Raw genomic sequence first — 18,626 nt, forward strand, 5'->3', positions numbered from 1 at the left:
ATCAGTCATCAGGAGTTGGAGTATGCAGGGGCAATGACTCGTTCCCGGAGTAGGAGGACGTAACACCGAGACACTGTTATGGTGGGAGCAATGTTGCAGAAGAAGCTGAGTAGGACCATGGTGTCATGGTTATGAACTGTTGCATGGAGGGTCGTGAGTTCAAAAGTCACCTGACTATACAGTTTTAATTTCTATATTCAGTTCAAATACATTCTAGAAGTATCCAAAAATGTCAAGAATCATTGTACTGGAATGTTCTGTAGCTGTATATATACTGTATGTGTTCTGGCAGAAGGCAGTTCGCTCCGTGCTCTTGTATGTGCAAGTGCTGAATAAACCTTCGTTAAGTAAAGTTAGCATTCGTCATTCATCTAATTACACCTTCCTCTACATGACAATATGAAACGGAAGGGGCACATAAACATGGTAGTAGGGAAGGCAAATGGTCTACTTCAGTTTATTGGGAGAAAGTACAGTTCATCTATAAAGGAGACTGTGTATAGAATACTACTGTGACCAATTCCTGAGTACTGCTGCAGTGCTGGGATCCCCACCAAGCCAGACTAAAGGAATACGTTGAAGTAACTCAGAGGCACGCTACTAGATTTGTTACCAGTATGTTTCATCAGCACACAAATATTGCGGAGATGCACCTTGAACTGAGCTGGGAATAACTGGAGGAAAGACAACATTACTTTCACAAAATATTATTGAGGAAATTTAGAGAACTGGAATTTGCAGCTGATTGCAAAACAATTCTACCACCACACATGCATTATTCGTGTAAGGACTACAAAGAAAGGACAAGAGAAATTACGGATTGAGGTAGGCATATAGACAATCACTTTTCCCTTGCTCCATTTGTGAGTGGACCAGGAAAGGAAATGAGCAGAAGTGGTACAAAGTACCCTCTGTCATGCATCATATGGGGTGGTTTACAGAGTATGTATGTAGAGGTAGATGTGAGGTTTTTTCTGAGTTTGAATATTTGGCTGAAAGATGGAGATAGTATAATGGCAGCTATGGTGCATGAAATGATGAATATTATATTTTCAACAAAAATTCATTACAGATGATACAAAAATGTGAGCAGAAAAAACAAGTACACTGCAAAAGCTGTGGCGATGGAACCAGCTTATAGCAGCTGCAAGCATAATTCTATGATAAATATTAAGAAAGTTAGAATTGTTTTAATTAAGGTAGGTTTTAAATTATTAGCAGCTGAACCACTGGAACTATTCAATCATATGAAGTGCAAAATAAAAACTGATGATGTCAATAAACATATAAAAAGCTGCTTTTCAAATCATGCATGTGTATAAAGAATTACAGATGAATTTATTAAAAGTTTATATGAAACTATGTCAATACAATAAATCTTCCATAGTTGCAAATAACATGAAGGTGACATGAGTTTCGCACATCTTTACCTAATCTTGCTAGTGGATGAGTACCAACAATTTACTATTTCACAGGTATTTATATATTTTTACATACGTTTTGTGACACTGAAAAACCAGGTGCAGGCACACTTCAAAAACTTTGTTCCTTGTTCAATACAGTGTTGCTATTGGTGAATTATACTGCCACTAAAGTCTTTGGTCACTTACCAAATAGTATCAAAACTCTGACAGATAACCAACAAGTATTTAAGAAGAAATTAAAAGAATTTCTGAATGACAACTCCTTCTACTCCATAGAGGAATTTTTAGACATAAAATAAGAAAAAAAGAAAAAAAAAAAACAAACAAAAAATATAAAAAAAAACTAAAAAAAGTTGTTATATTAACTTAATTATGTTGTTAAATTAACTTAATTATGTCATGTATTGGAAAATTTGACTCGTTCCACATCATTATAGAATATCGTATTCATGATCCATGGAACTAGTATTAATCTAATCTAATCTAATCTAAAAAAGGTCACAAAAACCACAATAATTTCTCTGTTTTCCAGCATCTTATATGTATGTGTAACAACCTTTAGATAGGAATGGTCAACATTATTTAAGTGTCTAACTTGGATTCAGTAGTGTGTTACAGGTAGTACAGTATTAAAAGGTAGGCACACGGGGTCTTTTGTCTGTGATCTTTGGGTGCTGGTTGGTCACTGTTAAATTTGTCTGCAAGTGTCTGTGTGGCTGAGAAGCTGCATGAGCTCTTGTACTGTAACTTATCGTTGGACCTGGAATAATTTTGTAAGTGCGAGTAAATATTAAGTTTTTATTTGAGATGATTATTTGACAGTGTTTTTGGTGACTGTTTTTGCACAACTATATGAACATTAACTTTGTTTACAGGATTTGAGGCAGCTATGAACTGTACTCAAATCCTGTATAAAAAGTGTGCTATGAACTGTACTCCCCCCATGAACCATGGACCTTGCCGTTGGTGGGGAGGCTTGCGTGCCTCAGCGATACAGATGGCTGTACCGTAGGTGCAACCACAACAGAGGGGTATCTGTTGAGAGGCCAGACAAGCATGTGGTTCCTGAAGAGGGGCAGCAGCCTTCTCAGTAGTTGCAGGGGCAACAGTCTGGATGATTGACTGATCTGGCCTTGTAACACTAACCAAAACAGCCTTGCTGTGCTGGTACTGCAAACGGCTGAAAGCAAGGGGAAACTACAGCCGTAATTTTTCCCGAGGGCATGCAGCTTTACTGTATGGTTAAATGATGATGGCGTCCTCTTGGGTAAAATATTCTGGAGGTAAAATAGTCCCCCATTCGGATCTCTGGGTGGGGACTACTCATGAGGATGTCGTTAACAGGAGAAAGAAAACTGGCATTCTAGGATTGGAGTGTGGAATGTCAGATCCCTTAATCGGGCAGGTAGGTTAGAAAATTTAAAAAGGGAAATGGATAGGTTAAAGTCAGATATAGTGGGAATGCAGCTTTACTGTATGGTTAAATGATGATGGCGTCCTCTTGGGTAAAATATTCCGGAGGTAAAATAGTCCCCCATTCGGATCTCCAGGCGGGGACTACTCAAGAGGAAGTCATTATCAGGAGAAAGAAAACTGGCATTCTACGGATCGGAGTGTGGAATGTCAGATCCCTTAATCGGGCAAGTAGATTAGAAAACTTAAAAAGGGAAATGGATAGGTTAAAGTTAGATATAGTGGGAATTAGTGAAGTTCGGTGGTAGGAGGAACAAGACTTTTGGTCAGGTGAATACAGGGTTATAAATACAAAATCAAATAGGGGTAATGCAGGAGTAGGTTTAATAATGAATAAAAACAATAGGAGTGCGGGTAAGCTACTACAAACAGCATAGTCAACACATTATTGTGGCCAAGATAGACATGAAGCCCATGCCTACTACAGTAGTACAAGTTTATATGCCAACTAGCTCTGCAGATGATGAAGAAATTGATGAGATGTATGATGAGATAAAAGACATTATTCAGGTAGTGAAGGAAGATGAAAATTTAATAGTCATGGGTGACTGGAATTCGAGAGTAGGAAAAGGGAGAGAAGGAAACATAGTAGGTGAATATGGATTGGGGGTAAGAAATAAAGAGGAAGCCGTCTGGTAGAATTTTGCACGTAGCATATCTTAATCATAGCTAACACTTGGTTCAAGAATCATAAAAGGAGGTTGTATACATGGAAGAATCCTGGAGATACTAGAAGTTATCAGATAGATTATATAATGGTAAGACAGAGATTTAGGAACCAGGTTTTAAATTGTAAGACAATTCCAGGGGCAGATGTGGACTCTGACCACACTCTATTGGTTATGAAATGTAGAATAAGACTGAAGAAACTGCAAAAAGGTGGGAAATTAAGGAGATGGGGTCTGGGTAAACTGACTAAACCAGAGGTTGTACAGAGTTTCAGGGAGAGCATAAGGGAACAATTGACAGGAATGGGGGAAAGAAATACAGTAGAAGAAGAATGGGTAGCTTTGAGGGATGAAGTAGTGAAGGCAGCAGAGGATCAAGTAGGTAAAAAGACAAGGGCTAGTAGAAATCCTTGGGTAACAGAAGAAATAATGAATTTAATTGATGAGAGGAGAAAATGAAGCAGGAAAAAAGGAATACAAATGTCTCAAAAATGAGATCAACAGGAAGTGCAAAATGGCTAAGCAGGGATGGCTAGAGGGCAAATGTAAGGATGTAGAGGCATATCTCACTAGGGGTAAGATAGATACGGCCTACAGGAAAATTAAAGAGACCTTTGAAGAAAAGAGAGCCACTTGTATGAGTATCAAGAGCTCAGATGGAAACCCAGTTCTAAGCAAAAAAGGGAAAGCAGAAAGGTGGAAGGAGTATATAGTGTGTCTATACAAGGGCGATGTACTTGAGGACAACATTATGGAAATGGGAGAGGATGTAGGTGAGGATGAAATGGGAGATACGATACTGCGTGAAGAGTTTGACAGAGCACTGAAACACCTAAGTCGAAACAAGGCACCATGAGTAGACAACATTCCATTGGAACTACTGACAGCCTTGGGAGAGCTAGTCATGACAAAACTCTACCATCTGGTGAGCAAGATGTATGAAACAGGCGAAATACCCTCAGACTTTAAGAAGAATATAATAATTCCAATCCCAAAGAAAGCTGGTGTTGACAGATGTGAAAATTACAGAACTATCAGTTTAATAAGTCACAGCTGCAAAATACTAACGTGAATTCTTTACAGACGAATGGAAAAAATGGTAGAAGCCAACCTCAGGGAAGATCAGCTTGGATTCAGTAGAAATATTGGAACATGTGAGGCAATACTGACCCTACGACTTATCTTAGAAGCTAGATTAAGAAAAGGCAAACATACATTTCTAGCATTTGTAGACTTAGAGAAAGCTTTTGACAATGTTGACTGGAATACTCTCTTTCAAATTCTGAAGGTGACAGGGGTAAAATACAGGGAGCAAAAGGTTATTTACAATTTGTACAGAAACCAGATGGCAGTTATAAGAGTCCAGGGGCACGAAAGGGAAGCAGTGGTTGGGAAGGGAGTGAGACAGGGTTGTAGCCTCTCCCCGATGTTATTCAATCTGTATATTGAGCAAGCAGTGAAGGAAATAAAAAAAAAATTTGGAGTAGGTATTAAAATCCATGGAGAAGAAACAAAAACTTTGAGGTTCACCGATGACATTGTAATTCTGTCGGAGACAGCAAAGGACTTGGAAGAGCAGTTTAACACAATGGACAGTGTCATGAAAGGAGGGTATAAGATGAACATCAACAAAAGCAAAACGAGCATAATGGAATGTAGTCAAATTAAGTCGGGTGATGCTGAGGGAATTAGATTAGGAAATGAGACACTTAAAGTAGTGAAGGAGTTTTGTTATTTGGGGAGCAAAATAACATGATGGTCGAAGTAGAGAGGATATAAAATGTAGACTGGCAATGGCAAGGAAAGTGTTTCTGAAGAAGAGAAATTTGTTAACATCGAATATTGATTTAAGTGTCAGGAAGTCGTTTCTGAAAGTATTTGTTTGGAGCTTAGCCATGTGTGGAAGTGAAACATGGACGATAACTAGTTTGGACAAGAAGAGAATAGAAGCTTTCGAAATGTGATGCTACAGAAGAATGCTGAAGATTAGATGGGTAAATCATATAACTAATGAGGAGGTATTGAATAGGATTGGGGAGAAGAGAAGTTTGTGGCACAACTTAACTAGCAGAAGGGATCGGTTGGTTAGACATGTTCTGAGGCATCAAGGGATCACAAATTTAGCATTGGAGGGCAGCGTGGAGGGTAAAAATCGTAGAGGGAGACCAAGAGATGAATACACTAAACAGATTCAGAAGGATGTAGGTTGCAGTAGGTACTGGGAGATTAAGAAGCTTGCACAGGATAGAGTAGCATGGAAAGCTGCATCAAACCAGTCTCAGGACTGAAGACCACAACAACAACAACAACAACATTAGTGAAGGTGACAACTAAAAGGTATGCGTCAATCCCAGCATCACTGTCTGCCTCAGTAAAGCATAACAATATTATGAGAAGGATAGTTGCTACTTGCCATATAGCGGAGATGCTGAGTTGCAGATAGGAACAACAAAAAGACTGTCAGGCAGTAAGCTTTCAGACAACAAGTTCTTCATTGGAAATAGACAACAAACACACACACATTCACGCAAACGCAACTCCCACATACATGACCACAGTCTCTGGCTGCTTAGGCCAGCCTCACCAGCCAGAGACTTTTAGATTAGATTAGGTTCAGTTTTCATTCCACAGACCCAAAAAATGAGATGATTCTCATTTTTATTTATGCTGGTCCCTGTTAAGATATTTATCTATAGAGTAGAAGGCGTTGTCTAGCAAAAAGTCTTTCAAACTCCGTTTAAACTGTTTTTTATCTGAAACCAAGTTTTTAATGGTTGCTGGCAATTTATTGAAAATGTGTGTTAATGAATATTGGACCCCTTTTTGGACCAAGGTAAATGATTTTAGGTCTTTTTGTAGATTGTTCTTATTCGTAGTATTGATACTATGTATTATGCTGTTGGTTGGAAATAGAGATATATTACTTGCAACAAAGTTCATTAAGGAATAAATATACTGAGAAACAGTGGTTAGAATACAAAGTTCCTTGAACAGGTTTATACATGATGTTCTTCAATTTACACCACAAATGATTCATATCACACACTTTTGCACCCCAAAAACTTTTGCTTAGTTTGACAAGTTACCCTAGACTATGATACCATATGACATAATAGAATGAAAGTAAGAAAAGTATGCAAGTTTTTTTATATTTGTATCTCCTACATCAGACATCGTTTTCACTGCAAATACAGACTTGTTTAGGTGCTTATGAAATTCTGTGGTATGCCCTTCCCAACGGAATTTATTATCGAGTTGTAATCCCAGAAATTTAACACTTTCAACCTCTTCGATCTGCATGTCTTCATATGTTATACACATGCCAAAAGGAAATCTCTTACAGGTTGTGAACAGCATATAGTGTGTCTTTTAAAAGTTTAATGACGGTGAATTAGCTTTAAACCATTTAAGAATGTCAGTGAAAATTTGATTAGCAGCCATTTCTAAATCTGTTCTTAACTTGCTACATATTGCAATGTTTGTATCATCTGCAAACAAAACAAATTTAGCATCTGGCAATGTAACAGACAAGAAGTCATTAACGTACACAAGCAAAAGCACTGGACCCAAGATGGAACCTTGAGGAACACCACATTAATTAATTCCCAATCAGATGAAGACTGACTGCTTACTGCACAGGTATTTTGGGATGACACCCTTTGTTTCCATTAGATAGATAAGACTCAAACCATTTTGCAGCATTGCCGGTGACACCATAATATTCGAACTTACTTAATAGAATGGTGTGGTTCACAAAGCCAAAGGCTTTTGACAGGTCACAGAAAATGCAGTAGCCTCTAATTTATTATGTAATGAATTAAGTAAATTCTCACTGTAAATGTAAATAGCTTACTTAAACCCTTAAGAAATCCAAACTGTGACTTGGACAATATATTATTTGCAGTCAGATGCTTAAGGAGACACTTGGACACAACCTCTTCAGATATTTTTGAGAAAGCCAGTCTGGAAATGTTCCACTGATAAGAGGTTGATTACAGAAATAACTTAAGACAGAACTCAACTCACATGAGCACTCTTTGATTAACTTCGTTGATACGTTATCATACCCATTAGAATATTTAGATTTTAAAGATTTTACGATGGATGCTACTTCTTTGGAAGACATGAGAGTCATTTCCATTTTACTGAAGTTATTTTTAAAGACTGGTCTCAGATACTCCATTGTACTGCTAATCGAATCTGATAACCCCAAACTGTCAGTAATAGAAATGAAGTACTTGTTTAAGAGGTTTGCAAACTAGATGCACTTGTTACCAAAGTCTCATATATTTTTGGAGTTATCTATTCCTCTTCCTTTTTAGCCCCACTTGTCTCTGTCTTCACTAGATACCAAACAGTCCTTATTTTGTTGCCTGATGTAATTATCTTTTTCTCATAATAAAGCTGCTTCAATTTCTGGATTATTTGCTTCAATATTTTGCAGTATTTTTTGTAATGCATTACAATGCTAAGATCAGAACTGCTCCTAGATAGTAGATACAGTCTCCTTTTTTCCCCAAGTGATATCTTTATTTCTTGTGTAATCCTACTATTTATTTTTTTTACTTCTGTGTGATTTGAGTTACCTTTAAGAGAAAACAATTTTAAAAAGTGGAGGTAACTTTATTAATGAATGCTTTGTATTTTCCATTTGAGTCAGAAGTATTGTAAACATCTATCCACTTCATATCTTTGAGCAGTTTCCTGAATTTCTCAATTTTTGACTTATTTATTACCATCCTGCACTCAGATTTAATAGATTTGCTTATCCTGACAAGTTTCAACATTTAACACAAGATGCTGCATGTCATGCATGATCAGATAGTCCATTTACTATTGGTTTTGTGATATGATGTTTTTCCCCTAGATTTGTCTACAAAGATATTGTCGATAGCAGTCTCAGAGCATTTACATATCCTAATTGCAAAGTTCACAGTAGGAACTAAATTGCATGATAATCCTACTGACTGAAATAATTGATCACTGACAGAACTTTGCAATAAATCCACATTAAAATCAACAGCAACCACTATTTCATGGTTTTTTTTACCATGAGATGGGACGACAGAGCTTCCAGTTCTTTTATGAGGAGGTTAAAATTTCCTGAAGGTGATCTGTTTGTACCTACTATTATAAAGGACTTATAAAATACTACTTCTGTTGCACAAGCTTCTAAGTGCTGCTCTGAGAAAAATTTATTAATGTCAATATTCTTGAAATCAAAACAGTTTCTGACAAATGTGGCAACTCCTCCTTTCTCCATATTTTCTCTACGGAGGTAAGAAGCTAACTTGAAACCTGTAACATTAACATATCTATACCAGTGGTCACACGAGGTTCAACTGATTTGTTCAACTCTAATTCTTCAACACAAATAAGAAACTCATTAAACTTACCCCTTAGTCCTCGGATATTCTGATGCAATAAGGATAACTGATTTTGTGCACTGGCTGAATTACAACTGGATGAACCTAATTTTCCTGTCAATTATGGGTATCTCTAGTTTCAATCAGAGGCTATCTGCATGGATTTTGTACATTAAAATTTGCTATCTGGCTGCCTGTTTTATCAATGTGAATGTCATTTTCAGTCTGCCTCTGGACATCTTTTGTTTCTGCTCTCCCCACTCTAAAAAAGACTGCTGGTCTGTCACTTGTAACCACTGGTACTTCATGACTTGTGACAGTCCCCCTCTTCAGTTGTTTGCAATTAGCCCAGACTGTGGACATGTGTGTGAGAACTACATTTCCACATGTGTGTGTGTGTATGTGTGTGTGTGTGTGTGTGTGTTGTCTATTTCTGATGGAGTCCTTGTTGGCCAAAAGCTTAGTTTCTGACAGTCCTTTTGTTGCGCCTATCTGCAACTCAGTGTCTCCTCTATATGGTGAGTAGCTACTATCCTTTTCATAATATTGTCATACTCCAGTCTGGATTTTTCACTAAAGCATAATTTGGCATCTTTGACTGTAATAGTGTGTGACAGCTGGCTTGGCAACCAGCCTTGGCAAAGGATGCAGCATCAGTGGCCTTATGCATGCAAGTCTGGCATCGGCATTTCTGTGGTAGCAGAGCATGAGTGCCCCGCATGGGTGCCAACTCTGGCAGTGGTTTGGGTGCCCACTGTGCAGTAGTGCAAGTTTTGAACCCAGGACCCTTTGTAGACACCAAGAGACTGGATGAATTTGCACTGTATATGGTTCCCTCTTGGTGGGTCCATCAGATCTAGCAGTGACACATAGACTAGGAGTTAGTAGATGAAGTGGCTACACACAGGGAAAGCTGACTGGTCCACATCTGACAGTTGGGTGGCATGGAGTATGTCCTGGTGTTGGTAGTAGTCTAAGACAAGAATGCTGCTAGGTTGGAGTGGAAAGTATTTCTATTTCATCTGCCCATCTTTGTTAAGACCAACCCCTGCCTTTCATCACATAGGGGTTGAGTCACCACAGCATTGGCCACAGCATGTGGTAATTAAATTCTCCATTGCAGCAGACTGAAGCCTCTGAAGCCTTACACCGAGCCACCTCAGTGATATTCCAGTTCCAACAGCAAGAGTACACAGGCAGCAACTTGTCCACCTTGTCTCAGGTTGTGAAGTCTGCTCAGACTTGTCACAACATTTACCACTTGTACAGGAACCAGACTGCAGTCATAAGAGTCAGAGGACATGAAATGGAAGCTGTAGTTGAGACAAGATTAAGACTGGGTTTTAGCCTATGCCTAATGTTATACATTTTGTACATACAGCAAATGGTAAGGGAAAAGAATGAGAAATTCGGAAGTGGAATTAAAATTCAGGGAGAAGGCATAAAACCATTTAAGTTTGCTGATGACACTGTCATTCTGTCGGAGGTGCCAAAGGACTTGAATCAGCAGTTGAGTGGAATAGATAGTGTCTTGAAAAGTGGTTACAAGACGAACATTAACAAAGTAAAACAAGACTAATGGAATGTAGCCAAATTAAATGAAGTGATGCTGAGGGAATTAATCAGGAAATGAAAAAACAGTAATAGCAAGAAAAGTATTTCAGAAAAAGAGGACTTTTTTAACCTCAAATATAAATTTAAGTTATACAAACTTGTGGTGTCTCTTCTTTCAGACATTTCCTAAAGAAGATGCCACATGGAAAGTGCAGTTGTGATACACTTTATGTAAATTGAAGGTTCAGGCAGGGAGAAAGGAAAGGAAAAGGACGGAACTAATGATATCAGCTGCATCAGGACTTTACGCAGAATCAGCGGTGGTAAGTGAAAATGCATGCCAGACTGAGATTTGAACCTGAGATCTCCTGCTTACTTGGCAGTTGCATCAACCACTGCGCCACTCAGACACACTGTTTATTGTAACTGCATGAGCTACCCCGGTCCCCTACCAGCCGACCCACATTCTCACCTAACACCATCTATCCACAGTCCCCCTCCATGTGCTCCATGCTCCCTACTCTGAGATTCCTGCAGGTCTAGTATGATTGTGCATTTGTACTGAAGTTGGGGGATTTATAGCACTTTGAGGCAAATCAATTACATGAATGCATGTCCAAAATAACAAATACACTGCATTCATATAACTGATTCACGTCAATGGGCTATGAATCCAGCCCCTTCAGTACAAAGACACAATCATGTTCGACCTCCAGCGGGAATCTCAAAGTAGTGAGCACGGAGCACATGGATGGGGACTAAAGATAGAAGGCACTAGGTGGGAATGTGTGTCGGATGAGGGGCATAACGAGATAGCTCGTGCAGTCATGATAGACACTATGTCTGGATGGCATAGTGGTTCACTTAATGGCCTAATAAGCAGGAGACCCCAAGTTCGAATTGCAGTCCAGCACGGACTTTTAATTTGCACCACTGACTCCAAATAAAGTCTCCATGCAGCTAAAATAATGAGTTGCTTCCCTTTCCTTTCCTTTCTTACTCCTCCATCTTCAATTTACATTACAAACTTAAGAGTCAGGCAGTCTTTTCTGAAAGTAGTTGGTGAATGGTATTTTTGTGGAGTGTAACTCGAATAGATGTGAAACATGGATGATATGTTGCACAGACGGGAAATGAACAGAAGCTATTGAAATCTGGTGCAACAGAATAATTGGGGGAAGAAAGAAATTTACAATATAACTTGACTAAAAGAAGGGTTCAGTTGATAGGGCACATCCTCAGGCATTATGGAACAGTGGGAAGCACACATTGTAGAAGGAGACCTACGCATGAACACAGTAAGCAAATTTGAATGGATGTAGGGCACAAAACAGTTTGGCATTAGGAGCTGTGTCAAACATCTTCAGACTGAAGACCACTACCATAATAACAACATCATCTGAATGCAGAATCATTGCTTTATTTCAGCACATAAACAGATGACAGAGGATTAGATCTGCTAGCTAGAAGTTAGTTGCATCTTTCATGGATCGTATTTGTAACCTTTCCCTATGATATTTTCAAGAAAATATTTACATTTTCAAGTACCGAAAATACTCTATCAGGCTCAATTACAATACTGCATTGTCAACAAAGAGAACTACGGGGACTGAACCACACAATTATCCTGGGTTCGGTGTGGGGTGTTGGTGGGGTGGGATGTGTGGACTGCTGTAGCCTGCTGTTGTGGGGTTGTGAACCACTGAGGGCTACATTGGGACGAAGACCCTCCATCATTTCTAGGTTTCTGGCTTAATATAATACAATACGATACAAGTTTGAGGAGGGTTATCATAGCTGCATACATATTTTTTTCAGTAACTCTTCAGGAGGAGGTAAGCAGTGGGACTAGACAGGTATTATTGAGATCTGTCTTACTGCCCTTTTTTTGTAAAGGGATTTGACAAGAGCATGTTCCAGTCTACCTGGAAATATCCTTCGTAACAGTGATGTGCTACATAAGTGATTGAAAATATAGTGAATATGTGAAAAGCAGGATTTTAGTTCTTTATTTGAGGTATTATTAACATCATGAGAGTGTCAGGTTTTGAGGGAGTTAATAAGTCTTAATTTATTTTGTGGAGCATTGAGTAATTGTAATTTGCCTGTATATATGAGGCAATGCGTCTTGTGTACATTCTGTTGCTTTATCCCCTGAACTGTTTCTGCCAATCTTCTGAGTTACTTCAAGGAAGTACATTGGCTAACTGGCTGCTATCACTTATTACTTGTCTGTTTTGTTTAATAACGTTGTCTGTTTTGTTTAATGACATTGTCTTCACATTCCTCAACTGAAGTTATGATATTTTTACAATTTCCAACCTTAATTTCATTTTACTATATTATTTATTGATTTCAGACAGTAAACAGAGACTTTTGTTGTTTTACTAACTTTCTTTAACACAGCACAGTATTTCTTGATGTATGAAATCAGTACTGCTACTCTGTTTCTCCTACCCATTTCAAACAATTTCCTTTTCCTTGTACAAGATATTGTGATTCTTTTTGTAATCCAGGGCTCTTATGATGTGTTATTAGTGTAATACATTATTATATTACCTTATTCATAATCAATACAAGTTTTATAAGACCCTACTGTTTTCTTGGGACAGCAGCTGTTAAAGATCAATAGAAAACTTTAAATATTGAGATTTAATCCAGGATTTACGCTTACATGTCAACCAAAGGCCTCAAAATGTTCCTACAAATTAAAATATAGCTGATACATTCTCAAATATTGGCATACCCTTAGCCAATCAGGATGCTTGCAGCACGATAATGTCACAGACAGTTGGAGAAGAACTTTCTATCGATGTCTGACAGATACAGTCCCAGAGAGTATAGACTGATTATCAACAAGAAGAGTATGAGATGGTATAAAAAATCAAAACAACAATCCAAAAGTGCAAAGAATGTCAATTCCTCTCAGGCAGTTAACTCCTGGAAGCCCTGAGTGAGGTGATCAAAGCAGAACTGCACACATGCAATTAGTGATTCCCAGACAGTACAGCACCATAAGCGCTTTATTCTAGCAGAACACAAAAAAGAAATCAATAATAATTGTCCATTGGACGACTCAAGTTGTGAAAGTACAAGATTTCCCAGAAATATTTTTTTATTATTTTTTTAGCTAAAGTTTTTGGAAATAAATCATTTCATTACTTGAGGATGAAATCTCATACTAATTTTGAATATAAATGAACAAGCTTTATTAGCAGAAGTTTAGTATGTTATTTTATCCAGAAAAATTGTCCAGAACTTGAAAAGATTAATTATTATGTAAGAGGATTTATTAAGGAGCAAGTCTTGTTTCATATGTTTATTTTTTTGTCTGAGGTATTCTGCATGAGCACAGCATGTCCCAAGAACATTAAAGCTGTGCTTGGCATCATGACATGCAAAGTAATCGGAGGTAGCAAAGAATCTTCTGATCCGACTGTGGGGTCAAGGCATACCACGACCAGAAGATTATAATAATAATGTAAATACTGGTGCACTAATATTCTTGTTTTTATTCAGAAGTTTGGAGTTTGTTAAAAATGAAATGTACCCAGATGGTTAACCTCTAATCATATTTTGTAATTCAAGGCATAAAAAAGCCCCCCTACAAAACAGAGGTGGTGAGTTCCATAAAAACACGGGAGAACTGCCGGATATCAGTAACATCCTGCCACGATATTTCGGCGCAGAGTCTTCTGGCCATCTTCAGGTGAGTGCCACTGTAGTAGTACTGGTGAGTACGCGCTGAGCTCCGTTATTTAAAGCCATATTGAGGTGACATTGCGCATGCGCTGCTCAGCGTGCGCGTTCATAATGGCTCTGTGCGCTGTACCTCGCACCCTCCACTGTGAAAGCCTGGCGTATCGGTATCAGGTCGATTTCCATCTTTATGCAGATAACTACGTCGACTACAAAGTATCTCTATAACAGGAATCCAAGCAGAGTTTAGCTGATAACCGTTATCTCGATTGATGAGAGTCTCATTGTCAGACAATCTTATTTCCACAGATTCATTGATAATCGAGCTCCAAAAAGTTTGATGTATGGGCCAAAATTTTTGTGTCATTGTAATTCATGGAATGGTCTGTGGAAATACAATGTTTGGCGATTGCGGATTTGGTGGGTTGGAGAAGGCGAGTATGCCGTTGGTGTTCCACAATGCGTTCCTGCACAGTTTGTGTTGTTTGCCCTATATATGATTTGCTGCATTCACATGGAATTTTGTAAACACCTGGTTTATGCAGGCCCAGGTCGTCTTTAACGGATCCCACCAGTGATGAAATTTTGGAAGGAGGGCGAAAGATGACTCTCACTTGATACTTTCTCAATATTCTGCCTATCTGTGAAGAAATATTCCCAATAAATGGTAGATAAACAGTTGACCTGAAGGCCTCTTCCTTGTTCCGTTGTTTGTAAGTCTTCATCACTCTGTTCACTTGCCTAGGTGAAAAGGCATTCTTCAAAAATACTTTTTGCAGGTTTTCCAGTTCTGCTTGAAGACTGTCGGCGTCAGAGATAGTATGGGCACAGTGGATCAAGATTTTGAGAATGCCCATTGTTTGTGCTGGATGGTAGCAACATCACAGAGGTGGTGAGTCCTGGTTTTGGTAGAAGTTGAATTCTTCTACAGATATAAGAAGAATTATCAGCAAGTCAGAGGTCTGTAGACTTTTTGGAGCTGAAGACCAGCAATGAGGTAATTTATAAATTAACTGAACCCTGACAAAGTCTAGGCAATGCTGAATGATACAAAAATAAAAGAACTTGAATAGTTTTCAAAGGGAAGTTAGTCACTGGTAACCCAGTTAACTTGTAGGATGAGTGTCACAGAATTTTTTTAAGTCCTGTAGGATGTTAGTCACTGACATTAACAGCTATCCATTAATCTTAGTTCAATGAGTGGTATACGCTCCTGAATCACTGAGTCTGATGAGGCCATGGTCTGCAGAGAGCTATGGCTTCCAGCAACTGCTGAATTTCTGATTGTTGGTGCTGCAGTTTTGATCCTCTGGGAAGAGTGCTGCAGCTGGAACTGGCTGCTCTGGTGCTGAGCAGTCACTTATATACAAGCCCAGCAGGTGGACACCAACTCTGTGTTTGGCAAACACGTTATCTGCATAGCTAAAGTTGTGCTGTGCTGTGAACAAAGTGCTGACTGTGGTAATGAAAGTACTGGGGATGGTGATGCGGGCGCTGCACATTCCCGTGGATTTCGCTGCTGGCCAAGTTGTAAACATACCAGTGAATACCTGTTGGCCAACATGTTTTTTGTGAAGCCGGCCCACGTTGTGTAACCAGGGGTGGTACTATAGTCAAGCAACCTGTATTGCAAGTAGATGTGGTCACAGGACATAGCACCGAGGCATTGTGGAGTAACAAGCTATGCAAACTTGTAAGTGAAACAAGACAAGAAAAAGTTTGACTAGAAGCCAACATGTGCTGATGAGCAAAGAACTACTGATGCATATAAAGGAAGAAAGGTGTGAATAGCTTGTGAGAGGACATCTTACAAACAATGTCTGGGAAATACTGCATAACCTGGTGACAGAGAAGATAAGGAATGCCTTATCAACCATGAGAAGGATTTGCGAGGATTCAACAGAATTGTAATAGGACTTGTCCAGATGACAATTGCATAAATGAGACATAATAACAGATTCAGCTAAGATAAGAAATGGATATGCCACTCAATGATGCCTCTGTAATGATGCCTTTTGCTGAAGAAGAAGTAGCTACAGTCATTCTGACACTATAGAAGGGAAGGCTCCAGCTGAGACTCTGCAGGCATTGAGAGACAGAGTCATGTCACAGCTTACAAAATTATACCATCAGTGCCTATTTCAGGGAAGAATGGAAAATGCTTTGAAGGCAGCAGAGGTCATCATATTAGAAAAGAGAGGGTTGTACCAAAAAATGTAAAGCAAAGTTGTACTGAAAATACATCTCTTGAACATAATGGGAAATAGTGGTGGATGTTGTTTAACTGTGTCACTAGATTTTTAAAAAAAATTGTATCTCCTTAAATGTACTTAAATAGTTCAATGTTTTTTAATTTTCATCTTCTCTTATGTTTATTAATTTTGTATCAATTTGATATTAACTCTTGAAAACAACTCACACATTGCGTTTAAGGAGACTGAAATTCTCTACATCCAAGAGGGTTGTTTCTTGTATTTCATGTTCTCCATGTACCCTAATTATGAGACAAAACCAGCACTAGTCTTCAGAAAGTGAAATACCAAGTACTTGACAAAAGTAGAAAAATCTGTATCTAGCCTTTGGGATTTTTATGTTTGTTCCCCAGGGATGAAGGAGAGACAGGTTGGGAATGGTTGAAAAGGAAGGGCAGGTCACACAGACCTCAGGTTGAAAAGGACCCACTGGCTGTGAGGATAAAGGGAGACCTCCATACATATTGGTCCCTGGCTGCAGCAACACAGATTGAATGTGGTGGGGGGAGGGGGGGGGGGGGGATTGGAAATTTGTGGTAAGTTTCTATGGGACCAAACTGCTGAGGTCATTGGTCCCTAGGCTTATACACTGCTTAATCTAACTTCAACTAACTTACACTAAGGACAACATACACACCCAAGCGCAAGGGAAGACATGAACCTCCAAGTGGGGGGAACCACGTTAACTGTGGCAAGGCGTCTCAGACTGCTCAGCTACCCTGCACAATTGGGGGAGGGGGGGGGGGGGGCAGAGAAGTGAAGCAACTGGGAGGGAGTAAGATATATAAGATATAAATGTTAAGAACCCCCCCCCCCCCCCCCATGAACCACGGACCTTGCTGTTGGTGGGGAGGCTTGCGTGCCTCAGCAATACAGATAGCCGTAACGTAGATGCAACCACAACAGAGGGGTATCTGTTGAGAGGCCAGACAAACGTATGGTTCCCGAAGAGGGGCAGCAGCCTTTACAGTAGTTGCAGGGGCAATGACTGATTGATCTGGCCTTGTAAAATTAACCAAAACAGCCTTGCTGTGCTGGTACTTCAAACGGCTGAAAGCAAGAGGAAACTACAGCCGTAATTCTTCCCGAGGGCATGCTGCTTTACTGTATGGTTAAATGATGATGGCGTCCTCTTGGGTAAAATATTCCAGAAGTAAAATAGTCCCCCATTCGGATCTCCGGGCGGGGACTACTCAAGAGGATGTCGTTATCAGGAGTAAGAAAACTGGCATTCTACAGATCGGCGTGTGGAATGTCAGATCCCTTAATCGGGCAGGTAGGTTATAAAATTTAAAAAGGGAAATGGATAGTTTAACGTTAATTATAGTGGGAATTAGTGAAGTGCGGTGGCAGGAGGAACAAGACTTTTGGTCAGGTGAATACAGGGTTATAAATACAAAATCAAATAGGGGTAATGCAGGAGTCGGTATAATAATGAATAAAAAATAGGAGTACGGGTAAGCTACTACAAACAGCATAGTGAATTCATCATTGTGGCCAAGATAGACATGAAGCCCGTGCCTACTATAGTAGTACAAATTTATATGCCTACTAGCTCTGCAGATGACGAAGAAATTGAAGAAATGTATGATGAAATAAAAGAAATTATTCAGATAGTGAAGGAAGACAAAAACTTAATAGTCATGGGTGACTCGAATTCGAGACTAGGAGAAAAAGGGAGAGAAGGAAACATAGTAGGTGAATATGGATTAGGAATAAGAAATGAAAGAGGAAGCCACCTGGTAGAATTTTGCACAGAGCACAACTTAATCATAGCTAACACGTGGTTTAAGAATCATAAAAGGAGGTTATATACGTGGAAGAATCCTGGAGTTACTAGAAGGTATCAGATAGATTATATAATGGTAAAACAGAGATTTTGGAACCAGGTTTTAAATTAAAGACATTTCCAGGGGCAGGTGTGGACTCTGACCACAATCTATTGGTTATGAACTGTAGATTAAAACTGGAGAAACTGCAAAAAGGTGGGAATTTAAGGATAAGGGACCTGGATAAACTGACTAAACCAGAGGTTGTACAGAGTTTCAGGGAGAACATAAGGGAACAATTGACAGGCATGGGGGAAAGAAATACAGTACAAGAAGAATGGGTAACTTTGAGGGATGAAGTAGTGAAGGCAGCAGAGGATCAAGTAGGTAAAAAGACAAGGGCTAGTAGAAATCCATGGGT

The 18,626-nt window shown here is 39.1% G+C and overlaps 1 protein-coding gene across 2 annotated transcripts in view; it reads right to left on the reverse strand.

Moving 5' to 3' along the window:
- Nucleotides 1-18,626, reverse strand: part of LOC126473273 (kelch-like protein 28) — a 153,927-nt gene that overhangs the window by 99,681 nt on the left and 35,620 nt on the right. The gene's annotated exons all lie outside the window — the stretch shown is intronic.

This window comes from Schistocerca serialis, chromosome 4 (genome assembly GCF_023864345.2).
Source record: "Schistocerca serialis cubense isolate TAMUIC-IGC-003099 chromosome 4, iqSchSeri2.2, whole genome shotgun sequence".
Lineage (NCBI taxonomy): Eukaryota > Metazoa > Arthropoda > Insecta > Orthoptera > Acrididae > Schistocerca > Schistocerca serialis.